Source organism: Pelophylax lessonae (genome assembly GCF_965119305.1).
Source record: "Pelophylax lessonae genome assembly, chromosome: 9".
Taxonomy (NCBI): domain Eukaryota; kingdom Metazoa; phylum Chordata; class Amphibia; order Anura; family Ranidae; genus Pelophylax; species Pelophylax lessonae.
In genome coordinates, this window is record NC_138776.1 from 258,318,455 (window position 1) to 258,326,900 (window position 8,446).

At 44.9% G+C, this 8,446-nt stretch overlaps 1 protein-coding gene across 1 annotated transcript in view; it reads right to left on the bottom strand.

Annotated features, from left to right (window-relative positions):
• LOC309564405 (uncharacterized protein) overlaps positions 1 to 8,446 on the bottom strand; it is a 338,567-nt gene that overhangs the window by 311,021 nt on the left and 19,100 nt on the right.

An 8,446-nucleotide genomic window follows, 5' to 3' on the forward strand; every position in this document is an offset into this window, starting at 1 on the left:
ACATGAAGGGGGGGGGGGGGGGGGGTTACTGGGTGTAAATATAAAATAATATCTCATTACCTCCTCTGCTGCCAGCTCCAATGTCTCCTCTCTACTACCTCTCACCAGGAGCTTCCTGTTCAGTTCCCTACATAACTTCCTGTTCATAAGGTACCTCACTTCCTGTCTGTATATCCCTTCCTGTCTGCACCTGACATCACTTCCTCCCCAGCTGTGGTATCACTTCCTGTATCTGTACAATCACACTCTACCTGTCTTCGTGTCCCACCATGAATTGTCTTTTTTTTTTTTTTTTTTAATTGGAATTTTAATTTAATAATTTTAACAATAACATTTACAGTTATTTGTTACTTCTGTCTCATTGCTTGGTACATGTAACAACAGTTAGGAAAATGAAGAAAATTAAAGGAGTACAAGGTAACAATTAAAGGAGAAGAAAAAAAATATATATATATATAAAATTAAAATAAAACACAGCAATGAATCGTCTTTTTGTTCCACTCAATATAATTAGAAAAGATTTCCACCTTGACAGTAAAGTCATTAACAAAGAGTCCTGTTTATTTTCAGTATGTGAATCGGCTTTGATCGGGTCTCAGATGTAGTAAACACAACCTCCCTTCTGTCTCCCGAACGATCGGCAGGTCCCGGCAGACATCGCGTCCGCCTGTACTCTCTGATTGGCTCCCTCCCTGTCCGATCACAGCAGGTTGCTGGCAGCGCACTCCCCACACCCAGAAGTGTCAGATGATGTACTAGGTACGTGATCTGGCACAGAGCTGCCACCCTGCCGCAGTAAATGGCCATGGGGCAGTCCACAAGGGTTTTCAGGGATCATTTAAAGATGGATAGATTAGGTGATAGTCAGACAGATTGGGGTAGGGAGTTCCAAAGGATGGGAAAAGCTCAGGAGCGCATGGGAGGAGGTGACCAGGGAACTGGAGAGCAGGAGGTCTTGGGAGGACCTAAGAGAGCGGTTTGGTTGATATTTTCAGACCAGCGATATAGCTGGGGGCAGAATTGTGGATGTGAGTGTCAGGTGTTTAGGAGGTCCGCTCCTGCTGGGATTGTAAAAGACTTGAGGCACACAATATAGTGGCATCGAAAGGGGAGTATAGCAAAATTGCAGTAACATTTGGGACTGGGAAGGGCTGAATGGTATATTATTTAGGAACATCACTACCACAATTTTCTAAACACCAGTGGAGAACTTTAATTGCAGATGTGCCGTTTATAAATAACACTTCAGAAAACACATAGATGACCAGTGTGCCCATAATTCACTGTGAACTTCATTCGATGGATAGATCATTGAGACAATGTACAGAGCTGATCTGAGTGGCTTTGAATCTTACGAGCACCGTGATGACCAACAGCTCTGGAAGGACAGTTGGATAAATGGTTCTATATTTAGGATGTATCTGGTCTATAAACCAGAGGCTCTGGATGGGCAGTTGGATAAATGGTTTCTACATTTAGGATGTATCCAGTCTATAAACCAGAGGCTCTGGATGGACAGTTGGATAAATGGTTCTATATTTAGGATGTATCTGGTCTATAAACCAGAGGCTCTGGATGGACAGTTGGATAAATGGTTCTATATTTAGGATGTATCCAGTCTATAAACCAGAGGCTCTGGATGTCCTATATCTGGTCTATAAAATATAAAATCACTGTGACTATTGAGGAAGAGGACGGATGTGACGCGGGGTTACCGGGTGTGAATATAAAATAATATCTTATTACCTCCTCTGTTGCCAATTCTAACAAAGTCTTCTCTCTACTTTCCTTTAATTCACCTTTCACTCAAGCCCTGTTCACACTGGGGCGATCCGACTTGGGGAGGCGACCTCTGAGGTCGCGGTGCGAGCAGCGCGCCGCGACCTCAGAGGGGCCGCCACGGACTTCATAACATTGAAGTCTATGGCGGTCGCCTCCGGGTCGCCCCAAAGAAGCTCCGAACCCTTTTTCTAAGTCGGAGCGACTTGTGTCGCTCCTATTAGAACGGGTCCGCAGCTTCCCTATGGAAGGCGACCTATGAGGCGACCAGGTCGCCTCACAGGTCGCCTTAGTGTGAGCGGGGTGTTAAAGCATCTTGTTTATACCTCTACATCATTTCCTGTCTGTGTATGTTGACGTAAGATCACCACCTTGTGTTAAATATAATAACTGCAGTCTTTTAAATGGTTCTACAGTATATTTAGGATGTATCTGGTCTATAAACCATACCAGACGTCACAGTTACTATGGAGGAAGAGGATGGACATGACAGGGGATTAGTGGGTGTAAATAAAAAATATCTTATTAACCACTTTACCGCTAAGTACTGTAATAGTACTGCGGCAAAGTGGCTCGTTCCCGTCTGACGACGTAGACCTACGTCGTCAGACTCCTCCCCTGTAGGCGGCGCTCGCGCGCCGCCGGAGGCGCGCTCCCGCTGTTTTCATTCACAGCGGGAGTCGGGCCAGGGGAGGAGCAGCGGCGATCGCCGCTGCTCTGCCCCGATCGTCGGGGATCTAGTGTGGAGATCCGCCCGCCTGTGTAAACTCAGTGACAGGGAGTGACAGATCGGACTGTTCAGCATAGCTGGACATCCGATCTGTCCATGACTCACTCAGTCACCTCCCCCCCTACACGTCAGTAAGCACCAGGCATACATTAACCCCTCCCTCTCCAATAAAATTAACCCCTTCCCTGCCAGTGTCATTTTTACAGTCATTTTTACAGTAACAGTGCATATGTATAGCACTGATTACTGCAGTAATGTCACTGGTACCCCCAAAAGTGTCAAAAATGTCAGTCAAGGGTCCGATCTGTCCGCCGCAATGTCGCAGTCCCGCAAAAAAAATCGCAGATCGCCGCCATTACGCGTTAAAAAAAAAAAAAAAAAATGACAAAAATCTTTCCCTTTGTTAGTAAACGCAATAACTTTTGCGCAAACCAATCAAAATACGCTTATTGCGATTTTTTTTACCAAACATAGGTAGCAGAAAACAAATTGGCCAAAAATTTAAAAAAAAATTGGTTTTTACATCTTTTTTGGGGGGAATTTCGTATAAAAAATGTGAAAAATATTGTTATTTTCTCAAAATAAACGCTCTTTTTTTGTTTATAGCGCAAAAAGTAAAAATCGCACAGGTGATCAAATACCACCAAAAGAAAGCTCTGTTTGTGGGAAAAAAAGGACGTAAATTTCGTTTGGGTACGGCGTCGCACGATCGCGCAATTGTCAGTTAAAGTCGCACAGCGCCGAATCACAAAAAGTGGCCCAGACGTAAGACAGCAAAATGCTCTAGTGGTAAAGTGGTTAAATATGAAAGTTTCCTCCATCACATTCCCACTCTGACTTCTTTGTCCAGATCGATGGCACAACTATTAACCCATCACCGCATTTCAGGGTGCTAGGTGTAATCCTAAAATCTCCTTTTGGTCCCACATCCAATCACAGTCCAAAGTTTGCTGCCTCAACGTCCGCAACATCTCCAGCCTCCGTACACACCATCCCTTCTTTTAATAGATATAGATATCCCTCCCCAGCCTCCCTACATGCCCTCCCCCCAATAGATATCCCTCCCCTGTCTCCCTTCATGCCCTTCTTTTCTTATTATAGACATCCCTCTCCAGCCTCTCTACACACCCTCCCTTCTTCTGATAGACATCCCTCCCCACCCCCTACACAATCTCCCTTCTTCTGATAGACATCCCTCCCCCACCCCCTACACAATTTCCTATCTTCTGATAGACATCCCTCCAGCCTCCCTAGCTTCCCTGCGCACCCTCCTTTCTTCTGATAGACACTCCCCCATACACAACCTCCCTTCTTCTAGTAGACACCCCCCCCCCCCAAATCCGGGACAGTCCCTCAAAATCAGGGACAGTTGGGAGCTATGCCTGGCCACATATGACGCCACTCCCTGCCTACATGTGACACCACTTCCTGCCTACACGTGATGCCACTTCCTGCCTACATGAGACGCCACTTCCTGCCTACATGAGACGCCACTTCCTGCCTACATGAGACGCCACTTCCTGCCTACATGAGACGCCACTTCCTGTCTACATGAGACGCCACTTCTTGTCTACATGTGATGCCACTTCCTGTCTACATGAGACGCCACTTCTTGTCTACGTGTGACGCCACTTCCTGTCTACATTTGATGCCAACTACTGTCTGCAGGTGAAACTGCTTCCAGTCTTCCACTCAATAGAGGAGAGATCACTACCTACTGCACAGTGTAAGTACTGCAGCCCCAAATAAAGTCTCTTTCCAATGCTTCTGAGAGAAAACCAATCTTCTCCTGGTATTCTCTATGCATTGTAATTGGGACTCTGTATGTGACTGCTATGGAATGTGAGGACAGGGACTCTGTATATGTGACTGCTTTAGAGAGTAATTTTGTAGCAAAAAATACTGATTTTGCGAGTACATTTTATAAAAAATTGCCTTGAACAGCAAGCGTCTAACCTACCTGATTATGTCAGAATTTCAAGCGGTACGTTGTTTTGCATGGAAATCTGTTGTTTTAGATTTTAAAACTCACCTTCCCCTGCGATCCCCCGCAGTCCTCCCCTGCCATCCTCCCGCTGTCCTCCAGTTCCCTTCCCTGCGAGCGTTGTGAGGCAGGGGGGAGGAAACGGCGTCAATTTAAAAAATGTAAATACACCAAATGACATGATATAAAGCTGTGATCCTAACGGATTACACTGTATCATGCCATTTCACCACAGGATTTCACCTGGTGGGTTTTCCAGTGCCCTGCCTGTGCTTTTCCAGTTCTTTGTGCCTGGAAAATAGAGAATGACCATGGCGTCCAAAAAACGTTCTTTTTGCGCAAAAGCACTTTCAGACAAACTGGGAAACAGCGACAGCGAAACGGAGTTACTTTAAGAACTGAGTGATAGCGATTCGTGGGAAAATTCATCATCAGGTATGGAAAGTGAGGACAGCGACGATTCTGATGTCTTTTTCTGGCACATCGCTCCGTTGGAAATTCTGAAGAATCATTCAATATACTTCCCAAATTCCACAAGCGATGTGCCAGAAAGAGACATCAGAATCTTGCCGCTGTTATAGCTGCAAAGGCTGGGCCAACTCAGTATTGAACCCTACGAACTAAGACTGGGATGCCATTAAAGTTTCTGTGTGCGTAAAGGCAGGCGTCCCAATACTTTTGCCAATATAGTGTAGATCTGGGTGTCCTCAGCAAAGAGGTGGTATTGGAAGCCATGGGAGGTTATCAACTGGCCCAGGAAAGAGGTATACAGAGAGAATAGGAGGGGCCCAAGGATGGAACCTTGGAGTACCCCAACAGGAAAAGGAGCGGAGGACATGGTGCTGTATGTGACACTGAAACTGTGCTGAGATAGGTATTGGTTCATATGAAGATTATTATTATTATAATTTAAATATTTTGGGTAAATAACTATCAAATCATCCCCCTAAAAACTCAGATATTTTCTCTATGGCCCCTATGCACTGTGATGTGCACTGTACACCATGTGGGCCCACCTGTCTCCTTTTGGACAATCTGAAGCTCATAGAGTTATCTTTGTTCCCTGGTATGCTTAGATTTTCATGCACCCCCGTAACTTATTATGGGGGGGGGGGGGGGCTACCACTCTCTGTGCTGGATTTTTATTTCAAAATATGCAATATGAAAAAAGGAGAACAGGGCTACTGGAAAGTTGGGGCAGAAACTGTAGCAGAGACATCCCGCCATTGGAGTCTTCAAGAAATAGAAGAAGCCAAGAGAAGACTCAGTCCATCAAACTCCACCCTCAAATGTATAACATTTGCCAAAATGCCCCCTTTTATCAAATAAATATTTTCTTCTTATAGTTGTTGATTATTGATTAAATAAATCCACCAGTGCTCTCTTTTCTGACTCGCTTCCTTCCCTTTTTCTAACTCGTTCTTTTCTATCTCTTTACTCAGGTGCAAGATAGGCCCTCTAGTTAGACCCTTTCTCCTAACTTTAGGGTTTCCATCCAATGTTTTGTATGTACCAATATACTGTACAGTAAAACATTAGATTGCGAGCATAATTTGTTTCGGAAACATGCTTGTAATCCAAAGCACTCGTATATCAAAGCGAATTTCCCCATAAGAAATAATGGAAACTCAGATGATTCGTTCTACAACCATTTATTCATAAATCCTTCAGTTTATAGTCCATATAAAAAGAATATAACAATGTGATAAGTTGTGTAACCATAAAATGTCCATCCACAAATGGCGCCTCCACAAGGGGATTAGAAGCAAAATCCAGCAGGAACTACAGAGTATAAAAGAGAAGAGAGGCGCCTCTAAGTGTAGCAATGTGGATACATTTAATGAAGGTTCAACATTTAGCACCTCAGATGGTTGATGATTAAAGGAGGCACATCTAAGTATGCAAGCATCTGGGGTAAAGCTGTCCACATGAGACCATCCTCCTCACCATCGTCAGTCTGCAGTAGTGACCAGGAAGACTACCCTGCAATAGAGCGATCTGAAAGTGAGGCTTGAAGTGCTCCTGGAGCGCAGTGTGGAAGGGATGACATCGATGGCGGTGCGGAGGACTGTCTATGTGGACCACTTTACCCCGGATGCCTGCATACTTAGATGTGCCTGTTTTATTCATCAACCATGTGAGTTGCTAAATGTTGAACCTTCATTAAATGTATCCACATTGCTACACTTAGAGGCGCTTCTCTTCTCTTTTATACTCAGGTGTGACATGACGCTACTTGTATATCAGGACATCGCTTGTTTATCAAGTGAAAATTTATTAAAAAAAATGTGCTTGTCTTGCAAAACGCTCTCAAACCAAGCTACTCTCAATCCAAGGTTTTACTGTACCTTAAAGGACATGTTGCTGATACACTGCTCAAAAAAACTAAAGGAACACTTTGAAAACACATCAGAACTCAATGGGGAAAAATATCATGCTGGATATCTATACTGATATGGATTGAAATAATTTTGGCCTTAAAGTTTCCCAGAGGTGTTCTTTTGGATTTAGGTCAGGCGAGTGTGGTGGCCATTCAATGGTATCAATTCCTTCATCCTCCAGGAACTGGCTGCATACTCTCTCCACATGAGGCCGGCATTGTCATGCACCGGGAGGAACCCAGGACCCACTGCACCAGCATAGGGTCTGACAATGGGTCCAAGGATTTCATCCCGATATCTTATGGCAGTCAGGGTGCCATTGTCTAACCTGTAGAGAGGTCTGTGCGTCCCTCCATGGATATGCCTCCCCAGACCACCACTGACCCACAACCAAACGAATCGTGCTGAACGATGTTACAGGCAGCATAACGTTCTCCACGGCTTCTCCAGACCCTTTCACGTCTGTCACATGTGCTCAGGGTGAACCTGCTCTCATCTGTGAAAAGCACAGGGCACCAGTGGTGGATCTGCCAATTCTGGTGTTCAATGGCAATCAAGCTCCACAGTGAGCACAGGGCCCACTGGAGGACGTTGAGCCCTCAGGCCACCCTCATGAAGTCTGCTTCTGATTTTTTGGTCAGAGACATTCACACCAGTGGCCTGCTCAAGGTCATTTTGTAGGGCTCTGGCAATGTTCATCCTGTTCCTCCTTGCACAAATGAGCAGATACCGGTCCTGCTGTTGGGTTAGGGACCTTCTACGGTCCCGTCTAGCTCTCCTAGAGTCTCTGTCTCCTGGAATCTCTTCCATGCTCTTGAGAGTGCTGGGAGACACAGCAAACCTTCTGGCAATGGGACGTATTGATGTGCCATCCTGGAGGAGTTGGACTGCCTGTGCAACCTCTATTGGGTCCAGGTATCGCCTCATGCTACCAGTAGTGACACTGACCCTAGCCAAATGATAAACAGTCAGAAAAGATGAGTAGGGAAAAAATGTCAGTGGCCTTCACCTGTAAAATCATTCCTGTTTTGGGGGTTGTCTCATTATTGGCCATCTAGTGCACCTGTTGTTAATTTCATTAACACCAAAGCAGCTGAAACTGATTAACAACCCCCTCTGCTACTTAACTGACCAGATAAATATCTCAGGACTTTGATTGACTTGATGCTATACTCTGATTAAAAAGTGTTTCTTTAATTTTTTTGAGCTGTGTATATATAATTTTTTAGGGTAGGATAAAGAAGTCTAGTGTTGGATGACACCATGGTCACCTTGTTTGGTAAAATTCCATTAATATGTCTATAGCCTGCCTTGGTGGTTGGGTGGGCACAGGTTGTCCTGCTTGACCCCTCCGTCGACTGTACAAGGTTGGTCTGATGAAGGGCCCACGGGTTGTTTGGCCTCTTTTTTTGATTATGACCGAACATGTTTCTCAATACAAGTCTCCTCATAGTTGACCACTCCATCGCAGTTCCTGATACCCATTGGTGGATTTCCATGGATTTCGGTCTTAACTCCTTACCCTTAAAACACGCCCTCATTGATAACTTCTTGTTTACTGTTTATGTTGAC